The sequence below is a fragment of the Bombus bifarius genome, unplaced genomic scaffold (assembly GCF_011952205.1).
Source record: "Bombus bifarius isolate JDL3187 unplaced genomic scaffold, Bbif_JDL3187 scf7180000007978, whole genome shotgun sequence".
Classification (NCBI taxonomy): domain Eukaryota; kingdom Metazoa; phylum Arthropoda; class Insecta; order Hymenoptera; family Apidae; genus Bombus; species Bombus bifarius.
Genome location: NW_022884363.1, coordinates 2,985,389 through 3,006,912, shown reverse-complemented (window position 1 = coordinate 3,006,912; position 21,524 = coordinate 2,985,389). Strand labels below are relative to the sequence as shown.

The 21,524-nt window shown below is 44.2% G+C and overlaps 1 protein-coding gene across 1 annotated transcript in view; it reads right to left on the bottom strand.

The window, feature by feature from the left end:
• LOC117204314 (myocardin-related transcription factor B-like) overlaps nucleotides 1–13,782 on the bottom strand; it is a 239,380-nt gene extending 225,598 nt beyond the window's left edge. Inside the window, exon 1 of the mRNA XM_033441570.1 lies at nucleotides 13,688–13,782. The gene's annotated coding sequence lies outside the window, so the exon portion shown is untranslated. The remainder of the gene's footprint in view (nucleotides 1–13,687) is intronic.
• Nucleotides 13,783–21,524: the final 7,742 nt, after the last annotated feature.

Below are 21,524 nucleotides of genomic sequence, written 5' to 3'. Positions count from 1 at the left end.
GGCTGCAATTCAACCTTGCTCCAAGACGAAAAAACGATCGACTAAAAAATGACAGTTTCGAATCGATGATATCTCGTGTTCGACATGCATGTGGTACAAAGTATCTCGTTCATTTTCAAACGGTACAAATATAACGATTTCCTTATTGCAACACCGACCACATCGTAACTTCGTTCCATTTTTCATTCCGACCTTCGAGGGGATGACGCATCGTGGGACGCGATGTCGCGCACGTTCAAGAAGCAAACATGCCGTTCAATGTTCGTTTCCAGCGTATTAACCGCTAATGTACTCGTACTTTGCGGTCCCGCTACAAATCCGAAAGATTCGTCGCTCAAATACCGCGACGCGCGACATTAAAAATTGGTCAATTAAGCGTCAGTGCGCGAACAAATGTCGAGCCATTACAAAAGTGCAAGCTCCTTGTATACCGGCGGGCAAAAGTCGCGCTGTTGACACACCGTGGTTAGTCATGAATCCTTCCTAAAATATGGCACCACTTTGTCCACCAGAGCAACCGTCTGTCTTTCGTAATAACCGTCTCTGCTTAAACGATGTAGCTGGCATCGAAAAGAAACTTGGTCGCGTGAAACTACGACCCGATAATTTATTCCACGATTATTATAGGTAATTATTTTTCACGATATCGCTTTTATCGTATTTCATTTGACGTTTAACGTGTTATACGATCCATTTAATTTCGTGGAACTTGGGTAAAAATAAATGTTTTAGGTCAGGCCGGTTCATGGTTCAAAAATTAAGTAAACATAGCGTCGTATCTAGTTTTAGCAAGAAAAACAAAAGGATGGTTTTATTTAAGAAGAAGGAACAATTAATTCAACCTATCTGTCGTCGTTTAAAACTTTCAAAATATCTTTCATCTTTTAAGTATTCTATCGTAGATTTTTTCAGCCGAGGCTGCAATCAAAAGCTGGATGAAACGTCGAGTCCGCGTGCAACTCTCGTCGAAGCATCGAGAAATTAAGTAATCTTCGCGTGAACGCGCAGCATAATTCACGTAACCGGCCATCGATTCGTAAATAATCGGTTCCCTCGTAAAAGATAATCGCGAGTTGCGTCATTACAAATGGTCGAGCCAGCTTGTGCATTACCAGAAGCAACGTTTATGTCGCGATCGCGCGAATTTAAAAGCTATCGTGGCGAACCCGCTCGCAAATTAATCGACCGAGGCTGAACAGTGGTGGCAAGGGGAGCAAAGAGCGAGGAGGAGAGCGGCGATCGAAGAAGAAGATCGCGTGGACCGATCCACGAAAGAGGTGCCGTGCAGAGAAAGAGACGAACGAACGATCTGCCTACCAGTGGATGAGGATGTTTCATTGAGAGTCGACGAATCCCAGAAGATGAAGAAGACGAAGAGGGCGTGAGTGTGTGTTTGCGTGAGATTTGAGAGTGAGACAGAGGAAGAACCAGGAGCGGGTGGATGCATTCAGGTTATTTCTGGATCGACCCAGATATCCGCCGCCGTGTTTTCTTGGACCGTGCTTTAAACTGTTTCGGATAATTAACGAATTGAATCGCATTCGCGCGTGTCGGCTACCGCATTGTCCTCGATCTCCAACACAAAAACTTCTTTCACTTCAAATTTACTGGCGGCCACGGGCTATCTACCTGCATCGACTTCTACACTGATACGATAGAAACAACATGGATGAAAGAACGCGCTCTATCTCGCCGCTGCTCCTATGACAGAATTAATGCCAAGTTGCGAACTTTTCGCCTAGCGACATCGAACAATTTCCCGAACTGACCGAGCGATATTTTCCTTGAGCGCGTCATTGAAACTCGAGATGTAGACACGTTACAATGTCGCAAAGTCGGATGGCTTTCTCCTGTCGCGGACCAATTAACCTAAAATCGAGTAAGGACGTGCACAAACAAATTACACGCGAATGCGTAATAAATTTCAATTATACGGAATTTAAGAAACAATAAGCGAGAAACTGCGAGATAACGCGAGACTGGGTAACAGTGGCGATAAATATTCGGCGAACGTAGCTTCCGGGCGACGCCAGTAGCAGGATCCAGCGGGTTCCATTCCTTTCTCCACGCTTATCTGGCGAAATTTTTCAACGAGTGTGCCGCGGGTCGAGACGGCCGACGTATCGAAAGCAACGAGGCGTTCGACTCGCTGTAAGCCACTTGGGGTGGTACTTAAAGTCGCGGCAGGGGCGATAAATTCGTCGCTTGTAAACGACACGTACGATGCGCGCGACCGTGCTCCCGGGATCCAGCTGTTTTTAATATCTGACTGGGGAATCTAGCGGCGCTAAGTGCGTCGAGTTAGCGCACCGTACGACCCGGCTGCCGCGCAAATGCGAAACGACAGCGAGTTCGACGAACCCGCCGAGAATGCTGCGATCGAAAACCGAAATAATAACGATGTCGCGTCTTGAAACCGTCGTTTGATAACGTCCACGGAGACCCGAAATTATCGCTGAGACGGCCGCGCAAAGTGTTGGTTAACGGTGTAACGATGCGAGACCAGCTAAGATATTTGTTTAAAAATTGGCGTATACGTATCTGGATATGGAGAAGTCGAATCTGTTAAACAGAGAAGACGAATTAACTCGTGGTTCGTTTGCCAATCTTACATAGCCATCGCCTGTTCTTCGCGTGTTGTTTCATTTTTATCGAAGATAAAATTATATCGTATTTACGTTTGCCAGGACTAAAACGAAGCTAACAAATTGATTTATCTTTATCGATCTGGGCTGTATATTTGAGCATATTATGCATAAATGATTCAGTTTGTCAAGATTAATTTTGGCAAATGCATTTGCATGTAATTGCGATAACGAAAAATCTGAAACCTGTCAAGCTGATAGCAGGTTTAGCTTTAATGTTTAACTGGATTAATCTTCGCGCATATAAACGCGCTAATATCGCAACGTACGGTGATCCTTCTTCGATGTATAATGCGTAATATTTGCATCCAAAATATTGCGACACACTGGACAGCTCAATGTGCTGATAACCAGAATATTAATACCGAAGGACAGAATAATTTCGAAATGTCCTGAGAAACGTCAGATACGGTACAGTGACGAAAACGCAGGATCATTAAAATGTATCATGCAAATGCAACGTTTTAACACATTCCCGAAGGAACGAGTCTCCCGTGCTCGCCACCGCCGCTTATTTTCGTCTTTAATTGGTATCGCGCTGTGCAGTTCGTTTAACGCCTGTTGGCCAGTTGATCGATGTATCGTAAACGTTTATTTATAGCGGCCTGTCGCCGGTTATGACACCGAACGTTCGCAACTAGTTTCCAATCGATGATCGGGCTTCTCGAGCGAGCGCGTTTCAGGAATTATGCGGTCGGGAATAGAGCTAGGCTACAAACACGTTGACACGCGCGTTATTCAAAATATCAGACTATGTCATGCGTAATACATTTGTTTACGAATAACGAATACAGTGTATTATTATGCAATCCACGTTTTTACGCGAATTACGACCATAAGAGATAAATTTCTACGTCTTTTATAGCCGGTAGTTTCTCCCGTGCAGTTTATACAATGGATACAAAAAGTAGCCAGCGTGTACAAAGAAATAAGAATCGCATTCGCAAAAGAAAGTTGAAAATTCTATTTAATTTATTTGAGGCGTTGTACAAAGGTGTTGGTCGAATCCTACGAACTCTGTCCGTAATCCTTTCACCGCGATATTACCGATACGCGTTATAGGTGGTCCATTGTGTCTTCGTCCCGAATCAAACTATTTTCGAGTGAAACATCAAAGAAAACAATCGAGTCACGATAATTTAACGAACATCCTCGATCGAGGACGTACCTCCCACAGCGTTCTACCTATTTTAAGACAGGCTCCGCGTTACAAATTACGGCTGACATGCTGTAATTTCTCGGCATGATCAATGTCCAAAGCAACAATGTGCCGCACGGACAAGCCTCGTCGAACCAAAACCGAAGGACGGTATCGTCTCGAGTTTTTACCGCGGTAACAAAGTGAACAACATAATCAAGGTGAAGAGCCCGAAAAAATTGTGCGCCGTCTACACGCCGACGAGCGGCTCGAAGGCTCGTTACGATAAGCCGTGCGGGCAGTCCGCGAGGATGTCGAGCAACTTTCGGGCCACGATCGTAAAACACTTTCTTTCCGCGCGAACGGCGAATATTGGCATAATGCTCGCGAACTGGTTGCGCAACCAGCCTTCGAAAAAAGAAAAAAGGTCACGTGCAGAGGATCGCACGCGTATTCGTGGCGTATAGACGCGGCAAGGTGAGCCGCGTGCGCGAATTCTCGCGCTCACGAGCGCAACTTGGTCGTCGTCTCGGCGTGTTAGTGCTGGTGACGAGCGTACGCGAAACAAGCGTGGGTGGCAGCTGAGTCAGCCGCTTCAGAAATACACGTTCACCTTCCCCGCGTGCACAACAAACGCGAACGTCACCGATGCGTCTCCAATTCGCACCGCGTTTTTTCGCGGTTCACGACCGTGTCGTCATCGATTTTCGCGACGGCGATCTCGCTCGAGAATAAACGATCCTCTCCGCTGGTCGTCGGTTGAGAAACCGACAGCCACGAAACAAAGGGAGGAGAGTTCGCGGACGAAATACGAGTTACGGCAGGGCGAAACCAAAGATTTGGAAAAGCTCGTACCATCGTAAATTTAGGCATCCCGTTGTGCAACGTTTATAACCCGGTTGCAAATAACCGAGCGAAATACTAGCGGCTGTTAACTACGGATCGTATTTAATATTTTTACGGCAGCGCGATAATGCGAGACAGCTTAGAGGCCGCTACCGCTGGTGACGAATTACGTAACGCGCGTGAACGTAATCCTGGCATAGTAGATCATGCGCATCTGATCTTTTCGCATCGTCCATTCGGTAACAAATTATAAGGACGGTAAATGGGACCCGTTCTCGGTTGAAACGTGTTACCGAAATTGCAAGTTCTTCGAACAATTTGCGTAAAAAGGAGTATCGATGTAGATAACGAAAACGTAAAAATAATTTCTCCTTCGTCTTCTTCTTATCTTTACGTTTGGCGATTGGTAAAAAATATACTGTTTGCAATTTGCGAGCGCATGTATGGAAAATCCGAGTGTCTGAAAGTCGGAGACACCTAATAAATAATAAGTATATTATGCCGTGTAATTAAACACGGGACACAACATTAACATGGTTGCACGGACTATCGATAACATCGAAGTCTGTCGACGTAAAAAAGTTTGCAATACCAGTAGCAATTATGTTCAAATTAATCGATGCAAAAAGCTGCGAGCTATCGAACGCTCGACTCTCCCGGTTCATCCTGTATGCCCAACTTGTACTCCACATCCCCGTCACGAACGACTCGCGATACCGGTACTCGAGAGAACGCCACGGTTATTTATAATCCTTATTCGACTCCGAAACACAGGGAAATCGTGACGATGTTACCCATTAACCGGAGCTCCTCGATCCGCGTGTATCATTTAAATAATTTACGCGATAGCGCAGCAGCGGCTCGCGAAAGTTGCACGGCTACCGGCCGCGTGCCAACCTAATCGATGGCTAAACCCCATGAAACGCTATATTTCCACCAGGGCCGCAATTTCTTCGCGGCGATTTATCGTCGGTACCGCGTGTCTCATCGAGAGCAGATTGCGCGAGATAATTCGCGCGAGCGTGCGATGAGTCACCGTTAAGTGGCAACCTGCGACGTTCAATTACCGGTAAGGTCGCGCCGTTCAACCCCGTTACTCCCCATCAACCTGGGACGCGCATTAATTCACAAACGTTGTCGTTCCTAATCTCTCTCAGCTATTGTACCGCGTCTCTTTCTCGCGCGTGCGCTAATGCTGAGAAAACGGAAACAAATCCTTCGCGTCGATTCGAGACACGGAGGCTCGAGCACAATAGTCCACGCAGGGACACCTTATTACGGTGCACGCGACAATTCCGCCGCTAAATTAGCACCTCGGTGCGGTTGGCTAATCTACGGTGTGGCGCACGGTGAATCATAGCTCAAAATACGAGGGATAATCGGTCTTTGAATTAATAACAAGCGGTATTATGTCCTCTATACGACTCCGCCTTCGATGTGGTCACGCCACATCCCTTGTATTTCTAAGTAGAATATTCAAGTAGTTGTAAATATACAATAGGAAACGAACAGCGAATCGTATCGAAGAAAGATGAAACGATGGAAAGCACGCAGGTCGTATCGGTTCGGCACCCATTTTTTCGAGTAATTAAATAAACAGACTGTTTTGGCCGAAGATTTCGTAATGATTAATTGCGAACCACGCGGCAACGTGCAAGTCAGAAATAAAAGTACGATGGCGACAAGGCGCCTCCGGAGTTTTCGTTACCGAACGTCGGAATGTCGCGGGCAAAATCTGTCAAGCCGGAAGAAAAATGGGTAGAAGATGGTGCAAACCATAATGGCGGCAACCGTGAAAAGGAATACGAATGCGCGGTACTCGACAAGCAAAGCGTATGATTTGTATTTGCCGAATGAACAAGCTGTAGTAGTGTTGAATTTCCGACCGTCCAAAATTTCGATCGTTGAGAATCGGTTGCGCGGTAATTAATTCCCACGTAACCGCGGATCTCCTAAGCTGTTTCTCGCGTGAACACACGCGAGGTTGCATCGCGAAGAAACGCGATTACCAGGGTGCGCTTCCGGTTACGCGATGCGCATCGGCCCAGGCACATTAATTGCTGGGCGCATTAAAGAAAGTCATTCGGGCTCTCTCTGGCCACGGAATAAGTAATTACCTCTTAATTAAGGCACTCGGGCCGAACATCTGTTTCTTGCGAATATAATCTGTGCTTGGTAACTCGCGTACATATCATTTGCCTCTTTTTTTCCCTCTCCCTCGAAAATAAAGTCCTGATTTACGACGTTGATCCCTTCGCGACGTGCTCGACGCCGCCACCGCGACGAGGACAAATTGCGCCCGTGTTACTTCCTTTCGCATTATCGCGTGAATTATATTTGAAGCGGCGCTTTGGCGGTGAAAAAAATCCCTGTGATTGCGACCGCTCGAATCGCGGATATATTGTTTGTCTTTTTCAAAGCTTCGTCCTGGTTTAAAATATCTTACATTCAGTCGGGGATGCAGGACAACCATGTCGTTATGATTCCGAGCAAATGGCACGCCGAATAGCTATATTTAATATCGAACGTAACCGATCTAAGAATGGAAAATCGCGTACGAAGCGCGAGAATAATTGAAATTACTATTTAAACGATCGTCGACATTCGATACTTTGACAGCGCTAAACTGTTCGCTTTCTCCTACGTGCCCACACCTATCGAAACCGCGTTTGTGTTTTAGCGACGGCGCGCGCGACGTAATTATGCAAAACTGCCCGTTTTCCATGGCTCATTCGCGAGAGATATAAGAGGACAAATTTACGACGGGTCGTTTCGTAATTGTAAATTCAAGAAAGTCTCCGCGCAGCGTGCAGCTTTTTAATACGATCCAGGAGAGATTAAACGCGATACACTTAATACGCGGCCAGATAAATCAAACGGGTAATACGAATGTACGCGTTTGCGGTCGCGTGACGGCTCACTTAACAACTTCAACTAAATTTCATTCGCCTGGTTAAGAAAGCGACACGAAAAAAATTTCGCCGCGATTAAAAGCTCGTTAAATTGTACAAATTAATTTTTGCCCGATTGGTCGGCGCGTTTCGTAGGATCCGTTTTCAGCTGGCGAGAAAATGTCTACGAAATTAAAGCTGACGATCGCGTCATCCAGAAATAATCGCTGCTCTAAAACGCGACACGACTTTATCGTTATCACGTGTCCACATCTCGTGTACCCACCAACGATGCTTCAAGCAACTTTATGAAATCCAATTACACCGGTCGTTAGGGTCGTAGAGAATTTGCGTGAAAGAAAAATGTTAGTCGCCAGCTTTTCGCTTTCTCCCCGGTGCACCTTGAATAGCCGACCCCATTATGAAGCGGGTTTTGCGATCTTGCGAACGTATTTCAAGCGCCTTGCGTGTACCAGGTAATTGTTCGGGTTGTACACTTTTAACCAACGGCGAGTAAGAAACACGAGCAAAGTGTGATTCGTTTTCGTACGCTAATAACGTCGAGCTCGACAAATCGATGTATACCCAAAGAAATTTTCGCGAAGATTCGTTTTGTGAAACCGCCGAAGAATCTCGAAGATATAAAGATTAAAGTATCAACGTGTATTATATTATGTATATTGTTATATATAACGTAGTTCTAACGGAAGTTTCTCTGATTAGCGTAACTATCCACGCGGAATCGCGTTACATGACTGGTCGTTCCATTTCCATATTGCGAAATTGTAGACACGCGGTATCGAGTCGAAATCCTTACGTCACTTTACGATCGTTTCACGAGCGATCTTCGGCTCGCGTTAATATCTCGATCGCGAGCAATGGTTTCATTAACGTACGCGGATATTCGCGACGCGTCTGATTGATAAGGGAGATTATTAGGCACAGTATTGAAACGAAAGATTCGCAAACGGTTGGTGATCCACCTGTATCGCCATAGACCGTTTGGCTGCGAATTGCTCGTTTGTCTGTTACGATACATTTGTATCGTATAATGCGGCGTAACGTGGGCACACACGCGAGATTTCATACATTGCCACCCACGCGTTACCCATCGAACGTAACGCGACCTCGTTCACTGTTCGATTAATGCAAGAATTCTCGTCAGTTACGCGACCATATTTCCGCTAATGTCGTCATCGAGAAAACGACTCTTTTCGTTATTTACTAACAGCGCATCGTCGTGCCGTATATTCGCAAAATACTGGAACAAAATTTCGAATAATAATTCGTATTTGCAAAACAGATGGAATATAAAACGCTTATCGATGGTCGAGATGCGTTTAAGTGATTTTAGTTAAATTTAAGAAAATTGATCGTATATAAGCTAATTTTACACGTATAAGACGCGTTCGCAATCTCCGGGTGCTTTGAGCCACACGAAACTGGTTTTCGTCTTCCGCTGAAAGTTCTACCGAAAAAAAAAATAACCTTTCCTTTATTCTGGTTGTTCCACGGAGCTTGCACCAAGTCTATTCTCTCTAAGAATGTTTCATTCGCCTTGAGGCAACCGAAATAGTGCAGACCTTGCCGCAGTCGCGAGCACGACCTCGAAAAAACGAAATGCGTGAATAGCGATGGAAGTGATACCGAGTAAAGAGAAACTGTCTCTACTCGCTAATACTCAGGCTAATCGAACGAACATTTGGGAATGTGACTCCGAAGGATCGGCTACCGACGCTCGCACAAACGCCGATATTTTATAAATAATTTTTATGCTATCTACGTATTTCATTTGTCTTTCGATATCCCCACGTAGGAAATGAAACGGACGTATTACGGTGCCGGTTTGATCAGTATCCGCGAAACGAGGTTCCACGGAAGTAGCAGCTACCCCCGATGCCGGCGTGGAACAACGCCGCGAGCCAGTACGTGTTTATATGGCCGTTTCAACGCCGGCGGAAATTTACAGCCGGCGATCGTAAAACCCGGAGATGCATTTATACGCGGCGGATTTATATGTTTACAGCGTGCGCCGAAACCACGGGGTGAAAAGGGACTCCCGTCGAACAAGAAAGACGGGACAGAATTATGTATGGATCGACACGCTTCCCCGGGACCAACTTTCATTTGCGCACAGCCAACCCGTCCAGCTACGAATTCCCGCTCGTTGTTTCGTGGGAATCCACCGTAACGGTACGCTTCCAACGAATTCCGATCGATTCCACGCTTTTTTTTTCCATTCTTTCGCCGTACGTGCTCTGTTAATCGATTCTTTTCATAAGAAATTTTAATCGCATTATCTCGAGCTGCGCCCTTTCGTCATTTGTGACCCAGATGTGTTTTTCTGTCGTCGAAGAATTTCCCAAGTTCGAGGGAAACGAAAGGATGATAGTTGACGCGCGTGATTTGCCTCTCAATAACGTCATACAGTTCTCATAAAAATAGTTTGCTGAAACTAGAACAAAATTCAAGGATCGTAGCAGACTCAAGGTAGACAGCACAAAAACACAAAACACGGTTTTTCTACTCAGTTTTCGTTCTTTCTCCGTTAACCCGTTGGCTGTTTTTGACGAGCACACTCGTCACGAAGAAATGACAATATTTTGTACTATGACGAGACTCGTAGGTAATAAAATTAAAAAATAAAACAGTCATTTCATTGCAACTGAATTCTGTATTATAACAGTCACACATACTCTGTGTTTCACGAGTATACTCGTCGTCTCTTGCTTCTTACGACACATTTTAGGTACACACTTTTCAAAGTTTTCAAAAAGATCGCAACAGCTAACTGTTTAATGAATCTGTGTATTTATCGGAACGATGTACGTGGTGTATGTAACTCCCATTATCGAACCAATCAGTTGAACGAACAAAATTGAGCAGTAGTTGTTTATCGAAAACGCGAACGAAGAGGACGTTCCACTGAATTTCGGATACAAATATCGCTTAAAGACAACACGATGACTGATATGTAACCACTTTGAATTTCATTGCCAAGCGATTGCCCCCTATGCTAGAACGAACCGACTCTCGGTATGACGCGTGATCTGGTCAAAACGAAAGAAGGTCCAGCGGTCAATTACGATTCTCCTCGGCACCTTGATCTAGTCACGAATTCACTGACGTCATCGCGCGGACAAACAGCCAACTCGGATAATTTCTTCTTTTTTTCCTCCTTTCCTCCTCTTTCGTGCTTCTTACGCGATGGGACCACCGTTTTTATTTTTGTGCTTGACGGGATTCTGACGTTCCTAGTCGTTTCTAATAATCGCAGCCCGCCGACTGCTCGTCGGATTATTATTTTTGTCTATCCGGGTCTTCCGATTACAAGCGTTTCGTGTCGCAGGTTTTGCGTTTCCATCAGAGGATTAGTTAGCTCGAGAATAAATAATTCGCTAAACCATTTGAAAGTTCGAAGCGAGGCTGTCTTCGAAAAACTTAATCGCACTATACGACGTAGGCAACGATTTCGGAACTATTCTAATAGAATGGATTAAATTGTAAAAGCGAATTCCAATTATATCCTCTGCGACGAATCGCGTCTAACCTCCAGCTAACCAAAGAATGTCTGATCCTAGGCAGGACGAACGACACCTGAGGCATCGACTAAAACCAAATAGAACCCAGGAAGATGGAAAGGATGGAACGTGATCGCGAATAATAGCAAGAAAACGAAGTCGTATCGCCGTGGATCTCGATAAACGTTTTAAACCGAAAGGAACGACGGCATCGTTGATGGGGCAGGCGACGCGTGGCGCCGTCGTATAATCAAATTAGTTCAAAGTTATAAATAATGTAATTGGTTTGCCTCCTGGTGCGAGGCAAGCCGCGAAGAGATGGACAAGGGAGAGCCAAGTCTACGCAAAGAGAACGAACGTCAGAACAAGAGAAAGAGAGACAAAGCTGTGACTGGCCGAAGACAAGGATAAAAAAAGAAACACCTCGAGCTACCAACGAATCCGTGTACGAATACAAGAAGAAAGGGGAACGAGAGAGACGATCGATAGACCAACGTCTAGGAGAAAAGAGAAGAGGGAAAAGAGATGAGACCTTTACGCCACGTGACACTTACGTCAACATGAACGGACATCGGAGGATTAGGCCGAAGCTCGATCCAGCTTTCCATTCACTCGTTCTCGCGTAGAATGATTTTCGGTGAATGGACGGATTATCCAACTACTCGACTCGTCATCGTGGTGCGTTCGCCTCGTAATCCTGTTTTAAGCAATCGTTCCATGTTACCGCGACTTCGAGGACACCCGTGGATAGCTACCTATACCAAAGATTCCTAGAGACTTAAAGAGGAGCTGGTTTGATCCTACCTAAGGAATTATCACGACCACGGTTCGTCAACATTAACGAGTCGTTGCATCGGAGATGCGACATAGTTCCCTGCCATAGTTATTTTTAATTGCGGCTACGACTGCCATGGTATAGCTTCATCCGCCTCGCCAAGAATAAGCCGTGGGTTAAAGTGTTGGGGACCCTGTTAACCATTTGGGGTGGGATTTACCTTCCGTTTGATCGATGGAACACGAGTCTGATTTAAGATGCTGCTGAAGGAGAAACACGTTTATCACCCTTTTAGTATCGTAGATCATAGTCGGTCGCACGAGATAAGTGTGCTTACGTTACATTAGGCAGGTTGTTCGGTGACTTATCTTTGCGAGGAATTAAGTTGACGGTTCCGTATGTTCCAACCTTCTACTTTAGATGATCTTTATGGTTTTCATGTTACGCGTGTCTATTACTCTGTATGCTTTATTCTCTGACTCATTCGCCATCAGGAATAAAGAAAGAACGTTTTGCGCAGGGACAGAGATCATTCATCGTATGATAGAAAATACGTATAGACATAAGCAGCACGTAAGTAGAAAAATCAAACAGCCTAGATACGTAACATTCAAAGTATCGGGATTAAATAAATAAAGGAACGCGAAGGAATCGAAGGAAAGGAAATCGAAGCAATCTCGCCTAAGAGCTCCCAATTCTACCTATGTCGGTTCGCGCAAAAAGGAAGGAGTCGCATCCGTGGCAAAGCGAGATATAAAGTTGGCCGTCATAAATAGCATCGAGGAGTACCGCGGCGGTAATTAGAATTCATTGCGGCGGATCGCCGCCACCAGCATCGTCGTTATTGTCCGAGGAGACAAACTGGTCTCGGTGAATCGGCGTCCAGGCGTTTCGCTTCCTAAAGGGAAATCATTAGGATCGATCCGCGTGATGCGTTTACACGACGATCCCTCTGGCAGCGTGGCCGCGATCGTAAACGGGAAAGATCGAGTCGCGGCTCGAGGAATCGGAAACTCGATCGCCAGCCCCGATCCGGTTTACCCGCGTGTCGATCCTTCCTTACTCCTCTCGATCGTTTTCGAGTCGCTTGAATTATTCGAACCTCGTGACTTTCAAACGACTTCTCGCTACCGGTTGTCTCCATCTTCCCCCCTCCCCCCTTGAACGTTATCTCCCTCCGGCCGTTCAATTAAACGTTCAATTAACGAGCTTTCGTCGCGTTTTGACCGACGCGACGTCCCGTCTCGGTTAGTCGCGAACGTAAATCGTCCCGTTAACGATCGTCAACGTCTATTTGTCCAACGAATAGACAAGAATGTCAACCGAAAGACAGGCTCGCGAGCAGAGTCGATTTAATGGTTCGAGCGAATTTATCGCTGATTTTTCCCACTGGCGGTACGATGAAATTTATTTAACCGAACTCTATTTATTGCAACGAAGCGAACGAGATGTCGTAATACGTTGAAAAAAATCGATGGACGAATATTTTACGCGGCCGATTTTACGAAGAATCATAGATAGGTGATAGAATCAGGGAACGATTGTTACACGATTTCTCCGATAGGTTTGGATAAATAGATTTCCGTTGTAGATCCTTCTCGAAGGATGTACCCGCGCGATTTGTTTTAAGGCTTTACGCTGACTTTAATCGGTATTACGAAACCGGCCCTAAATCTGTCAGTGAATTCTAATCCAGACGCGGCTGACGCGTAGGCGTTGTCAAATGGCAACGGTGAACGTCTAAGCCGACGCTGGTCTGAGAATTCGGCTTAACTATTTCGGGTTCTAGTGTCGACGATGCCTGTTTACGACGATCTCGTGACCGATTTTTACACGATCCGCGACGAAACACAAGGAATTCCTTTGCTTACCAACTGTCCAGACAAATGCTATCGGAAAGTCCCTCGAGGGTTTTGCCGACGATCGAGCTCGTACATCGGTTTCAAGTTTGCGCACGTTCCTCCAACTGTAACCAAAAGGATGCCGTGTAACTATCTGAAAATTTTATTTAAAACTGTCGCTTGAATATACAAAAAAACTCAGTCGTTGCATCAATATCGTTTAAACGGGGATAAATATAGCTGTTTAAAAAATACAACCTACAAACGTGACCTCTAACTCCGACAGTCATTATGTAGAAGGTCGCCTAATTCTCGCTAATGACACTAATTTTACAGTTTCGGAACACGTTTAATAGAGAGAAAAGATTTGTATTATTTTTAAAGATGACCTTCGAAGAAATGCTAATATTTATATTCGAAAATATAACTTTCTGAAATAATATTTCATGGAAATAGGAGACAGATACGGTCTTAGCAAACCGTTCCGCGTACATTGTTGCGTGTCACGCGACAAAGCAGCTAACTCAGCTGTATAACAAAAACAGGAACGCGAATCGGGCAACGCCACGGATTCGGAAAGGGCAAATTCCAGCCGACCAACCAATAAATCCACATACAGGGTGTAAATCGCGAGCTCAGCCAGTCGGAAGTTAATAATCCAGAGCTGTGCCTGACGACGTCGGACAGGTGCTGTTGCCCGGCAACGGTCTCTTCAATTTTTGGAAATGCGTTCCCGCGCCCCGAGATTCCCCGCTTCGTGACCGAGACGATCTTTATTTCGAGAATGTGATAACTCGAGCACGCTGAAATAATTCATACCGGACCGGACGTATGAAACATCCGATTACGCCATACCCAGAATACGTAACAACCAAAATTCCTCGCACCTTCGTCTAATGTCAGCCGGCTAAATTGCCGCATTCCTCGACGTATCACGCTTTAAACGTTACCGCGTTCATTCGTATAACACAATTTCATTGGAATATCCATGACGAAACTACAAATTCGATTATTGCGATAGAATCATAGAATAATTGTATTTTCTGTATGATTAACGACGTTGGCAATTACGTTAAAATTCCCTTAACCGAATATCAAAATTGTCCTGTGTGTTAAATGTCTGTAGAATCCTGCCTGGAGCTGTGCGTTTCAAGGAACAAGCAAACAGGTAATCAGAAAGAGGGCTATTTTTTGCGGCGAGCAATTTTCAAGTAGCAGAGCGGAGCAGCGCCGGCCGATTTGACGAGTCATTAAGCGAACGCGACTGTAAACCGAAAGACCGACGGGTGCACAAGTATTTGGCAAAAGCATCACTGCCAAGTGGCGGTCTTATGTCTTCAACAGATACTTTTAACATAAACGTTTACGTTTTCTGTTTTAATGATTCGAGACATTTGGCAGCGGATGACAGGTGCGAAGTCCGCGATGTCCGACTAAGCTTGAATTAGAAACGAACGCCCAAACCGACATCCAAACACGAACAAAACCGCAATTCGCTGTAAACCGTTTCGCCCCATAAATTTGCCCACCATACGAACGTACAATTTACTGATCGCCAGCCTGCCGATTAAATAATTAACAATCTCGATAAATTACCGTCGCAGGTAGCTTTGACTCTACCACAGTACGATCAATGATTTCGAATTATCGCTTATCGATGCTTTCGATTCCAACTGATTGCTACACGCCTCGTTCCTCCGCCAACGAACCGATTCCGCGCTACGAAAATTCTACTCACAGCGCGTGACCACCGTCCGCATCGATCGAAACCGATAAGAGTAATCGCGATCGTTGATCTTATCGGCTATTAGCCGTCACGCCTGCGTAAATCGTCGTGTAGGTGATCCGGAGAAATTGTCCTTGTTTATTATTCGACGTACGAAAAAGTTTTCTCGTTTTGCACGACGAAAGGGTTTCTCAAATATTCGCTCGCCTTTCAAACTTTTCAAATCGTCCTTCTAAAATCTCGAATACCTACGTTACAAAACGCTAAAAGCTAAGAAATGCACGAGGTATCCTTGGAAATGGTTGAAAAACAAATGCGCCGAATAACATCAGCTGCGAAGGATTCGTGTTCGAATCGTTCAAGCTTTTCAGTCTGCCCCCATAAAAATCGCAAATAAATGGTAAAATGCCAAAATGTATGAATACAAGCATCGTTGAAAATGGTTAACTGGATGCGGTAAGTAAAACCAGCTGTGATGAATTAATACCTGCTCAAAAATACATACCTGCCAAGCGATATTTAGCTTTCCTGCTTAGTAAACCATTGAAAGGAATCACAAAAGCGTGCATGTGCACAATATTAGATTCTAAATAGACGGCGACGATGAAAGATCCAATTTCGAGGCACCTTCCGTAACGTCGTTAGATGGAACGCGTTTACTTAGGTGCCGAATGAAATTTCACGCTTTGCATCGACCGAAACTTGTTCGCCAGCGTAATAACTCGAAAGGGTTAAATTAGCGCATCCGGGAAGAAATCGCGATCGAAACGGTACAAAGTGAACGTCGCGGTTGCTATTACCTGCGTCAAAAGCATGAAAGTGGAAGAGGAACGGGACACGGACCAGCGCACTCAACTGCGCCCACTCGTACGCGTTATAACGACGTTTTGTTACCTGCTATCTAGTCATCAGCCAAACAGCTTTTCACCGAAACACTACAACGTTTCTCGTGTGTTGCATCGCGAACAACTCGCACACAACGTCGCTCTAATGAACATGATATACACCGTGTCGCACCTGTTGTTTAAATATCTAAACAACGCTGTTGCGTGTCCACTTTGATAATAAATCCTGTTGCTAGAAAACAAGTTTACGAAATCTACATTCGGTGCTAATTCTCTCTCTCTCTCTAAGAAGACGTATTCGTCGAATCTCTGCATTCTGAATTACGTAGACGATGTTTAGTTAGTTTCAAGCAGACGATGAAACGAATACAACATGAATATTTAATGGAAAATTACATGAACACGTTCCGCTTTTTAACTGAACGTTTCAGGTTTGATTGAGATAGAATACGGAAGAAATGTTCGATTGTTTGACTATAAACTATATGGACGGTCTGAACGTGACATTCCTCGTTCTACTGTCAAGCCAAGTTTCTCGGATTGTTCTTCTTTCCCAACTCTAATATCCCAAAGACAGCTGCCATGCACGAACAGCGAACGAAACTTTCCACGTAGCGCGGTCGACGCTTTAAAAATAATCTTCCGTCAGCGGACATTTTTTAATCGGTTGAACCGATGCCAAAGCACGCACCTGACGTGGAAACCGACGATCGTCATCAGGCTCGTTGATATCGATACAATTCTCGTGGACGTATGACATAATGAAAAATGAAACGATGGATGCAGAAGAGACGCAATGTGAAAGCGACGAGTGCAAAATCTTCGGTCGCGTTATTACGGCCGCTTCAATTTGGCAGTCGACGAAACTTGGCACGAAGTACAACTTCATTTTCGAGATCGGTAGCGACGATAGCTTATTACACGCGACAAGGGTTTTTACTTGGTGGTCAGAGGCGCCACACGAGACGAGTTTACGACACGCCTCTCTTATTCTACCTTGAAGAAAAAATTCTTTCTTCGATTTAACGGTTGATGGATAACATCGACGCTCGATCCTGACTCGATGTTGTAAGTTGTAAAAGAAGCTGTTTATGATAAAAAGAGGAGCTCGGTATCACGGCAAAGCGGTGACAAGGGGGCCAACCGTTGAATCATCGACTAAGAGACAGTCGGCTGAATAAAAATCCTTTACGACAAATACAAATTACCGATCGAACACTCTTGCCGATAAACTCGGAGCCCTGCTGGAAATTCATTTCGAACGAAATGGCAGGCCACGTACGGCCATCGTAAAACAAGACGATGAGCGTGTTCGACGACAGAAATTATGATCTGTTTACCAGCGGGAGGATATCGATCTCGTTGTGGTTACTTCACGAGAGAGAAAGTTGGATTACCGCCGGACGCTCATTCTGTACGTTTCGATAAAAATATGATTTATATTCGACCAGGCCATAAGGATGAATATCGTGTCCTTGACTTTATTAACGAGCGCTCAGCATTTAAATTTCTGTCACAGAAACCTTTAAACATCAAATAAGTATATAATAATTCCACTGTCGTCCATCATCTGATAAAATATAAGAGTGCCATGGAAATATTCGTTTGATGTTGTAAAATATGCTCGAACAGTTACTTGGTATCAGATATGGCAACTTAGTATGACATTGTTGACGGTCAAACAGCGAATGTAGATATAATCATGTAGAAGGAATAAAAATAAACTACCATTCAAAGAATTAGATTCAAGAAAGGTTCATTTAAATCCTCTAGTTCCTCATACCAACGAGCATACCTCATGCCTTCGTTAATGCACCACATTGCATCGCAGTCTGATCGCAGCAGCTCTAAAGAGACTGTTCGTAGGACACCGCGAAAAAGGCGAATTACAATTCAATGAGTGGACGAGTGCATTGGCGAACGCGACCGCTCGAGGGTATCCGGTGCATTAAATCACGAAAATCGCGCGAGCTGCCAAAACGACAATAATACTCGTCGCTGTGCCGACCTACGCGTCTTGTACGCCTTTCGCATAATAATACGCCAAAGCGTAATCTGTGCCAGCTTTGCCCACTGCCAGATTCAAAATATCGCGCGACGAGGAAAAGGGTTTTGCGCTCTATCGCGAAATTGACAATGTGTATAACAAGCAAAAAAAAAACAAAGAAAAAAGAGGAAAGAAATTGAAAGAATAGGACGAAAAAAATTGTAGTTTGTAGCAATTGTTTGTCGTGTGATTGTATTTAGAATTTATAGATAAAATTGGAATAATACATAGTGGAAGACCCGAAAGGAAATTTAACGTAGAGGGAAAGCTAACTGATGGCAGAACTATGATTAGCAGTAGAGTCATATCTTACTTGGTAATGAAATGCAAGCAAGTGTGACGACGTCAATGGACTCTATCCAATTTCAACAGGTGAATACCTCTTTGATTACATTATGTTCTTAAGTTGTCACGAATATATGTATGTGCATTAGGAGTAGAATAAGCAGGTTGGTTGAGTTCCAGAACGCTTCGGTTCGCTGAGAGACACAGTTAATGCACTTGGTTCGATAAGAATATTCGACTGACCATGTAACAGGTCACCCTTAATACCAGAATCACCAAACGAGAATTTCTTAATAGAAACACGCGGGATCTTGAGAAGATCGACAAATCAAACGGAAGATGAAAAGTTACTGCAAAGAACATTGTGTCATTGAAAGAAAAAAATATTTTCTCCAAGATTCGATTAAACGTATTTCTCTGGGACAATTAGAAAGGCGCGAATCGTAATTACAAGGTGGAAAATAATAAACGATGATCGCACCGATAGTCGAAAGGACGATACTTGTCACCATAGCGGTTAAATAAAACGAGAAAACAAATTTCCTCGCGAGTCATCAATCAGTCCAACCTAAATATTACTGGGAACTCATTAGCAACTATACGCGTCGCTGTTTTAGAAACAATTCAACAGCATTCGCAGGTCAGCGCCGTTTTCCCGCCGATGTGTCCGCGCCTCTTGCCAACCCACCGAAGACCACGACCATTTGTCCGCCTTAGACTCGTCTTTTTGCACCGTAAATCCGGATTAATTAAAACAATAAGTTTGGCAGCGAGCTTACAAGCTGCACATGCCACTCACTCGATTACATTGTATTGCTCGCGAACACAATTTCGAAATAACGATGCAATGGTTACTTGTTTCTCGTACATCAAAAGCAAGATATTAATCGAAAGAGTTTCATTATGCTTTTCTTTTGACTTATTCTCACGAATACCCGAAGTGTACCGTATACGTATAGGAAATTCCGTAGTAGCGGTACACGGGAATTTTGAAAAACCGGTAACGACGTCAAGCAAAAAGAGATAAGGTGAATCGGGAAATCGAATGTCCAGCAACAGGAGTAGATTTTATCAGGGAGGTGTCGGTGCAGGTGCGAACGCGACTGCATGACCAGTGCCATGAATAAATATCGGTGCGACTCGACACGCAAATCTGTGTACCGTGTACTAGCCCATGGACGTATCAGATGGAGAATCTTCGAGGCAACTTTTGCTCTTTGAGGTGGTAGATAGGGACGATCGATAAAACTTTAAGCTTAAAAATAGCGGATAACGTGGTGCGTCGTTAAAACGGCTTACTAATCTTTGAAATAAACATAGTTTCCATATAAGATAAAGCATGCAACGAATGGCGTTATTGCATCAGGCAAATCTACGCGATAATAGGTAACAGGTTGATAAAATACGATACACAGGGCGATAATGCGTGTTGTTATCGGAAATACGACTCTTGAATTAGCCATCTAATTCGCGAGCTTCATAATTTCGACGCGACGAAATCGTTCATAAATGTCCAGCCAAGAAGCAACAGGTCCCTACGCGGTAACATATCGAGTTATGTCAATACGATAGAACTCTATTTATCGGAATAGAATTTACTTAGTTGCCGATCAAATGAATTTCTCGATTAAATGATGATGGAACAGGTTGAATTTCTTATTTTCGATAAGCGTCTGGTTCGAACTGCATCGAAGACGAGTAGGGCAACGATGCCGATCCCCTTTCGATTCCTCGAAGAGGGAGGCGCGATCGGAAGCGTGCAAAAATTGAACGAAATAAGGAAGACATAAAGGGGGAAAGGGTGGAAACTAGGGAGCCACGTGTGTGGTCCTGTCGGAGCACGTGTCGCCAGGTTCGGAAGCGTAAGTTTTTGTGGACGATCGGAGAAGCCTCTACTTGCTTTTTCCCGGGGAACGCCGAAATTCCGCAGCGCTGGCTAACTCGGAAAGCGAGCCACGTTGGCCGAATCGCGGTCAGAATTCGACGAGCGCGAGCACCGAGCAAGAAACGCGCTTGTAATTATCGCGAACCTCCCTCTCCACTCCACCCACCGCGATCCACTCGAATCCACCGAATCGATCACTGTCAATTCTTGCTTCTTTCTTTCGTCGAACTATTCGCATCGAACGCAGAGAAAAAACTAGCCAATTAAGCGATAGACAATTTATCGGGCTATACGGCCCTCTTCTTTTCTCCCCTTCTTTAATTTTCTTTCTTTTTTCTTCTCCTTCTTGCTTAGATGTTTTACGCTATCGATTATGAACTTTCCCTTTCTTCCCCTTCTTTTCGTTTCGTTTAAATCACAGAGATAACTGTTCGAGATTAATTGTTCGGTTTTTGAAAAATTAAACACGAATAACGTATTGTAATAGTAAAATTAAGAAATTTACGGAAAATGGAGTCGACCAGTTCGATCTGTCAGTGGTCCAATTTTTTCCTGGTAATTGATAGCTTGGTGGAGAAGTAGTAGCAGTACTTTTTTCCAGAAACGAAATAAGTACGGTAAACGATACGTGACGAAAGATCGTGTGAAATGTCCAGAAGATTTTGTTATTAATTTCCAAATCTACAAGTACGTATCTATAATCATATCTCTACAAGTGTCTATATACAGTACGGCTTATATCTCTTGATTTTTGAAAACATGTAAATTCGTATAGAATTTCTGATAAGACTATAATAATTAATAATAATAACTTACAAAATCTAACGAAAAAGCTTCGTGATTTTTTTAGCAGGATACCACCATATATAAAAAAAAAAACAGGAACGTTTTTTCAAATTACTACACGTAGAGGCATCTGTCTGCGTCTGTAGTAACCACAAGAGTATCGAGTCTTATCGATGCCTCGAAGTAACGTTCGTCAATGTGGGAGGCCCAACTTAACCCCAAAATAGAGTAAACATTTATTAAAAGTTGCAATAAAAACCTTATTAGCCATACTCTTGTTCAATTTCCATGAA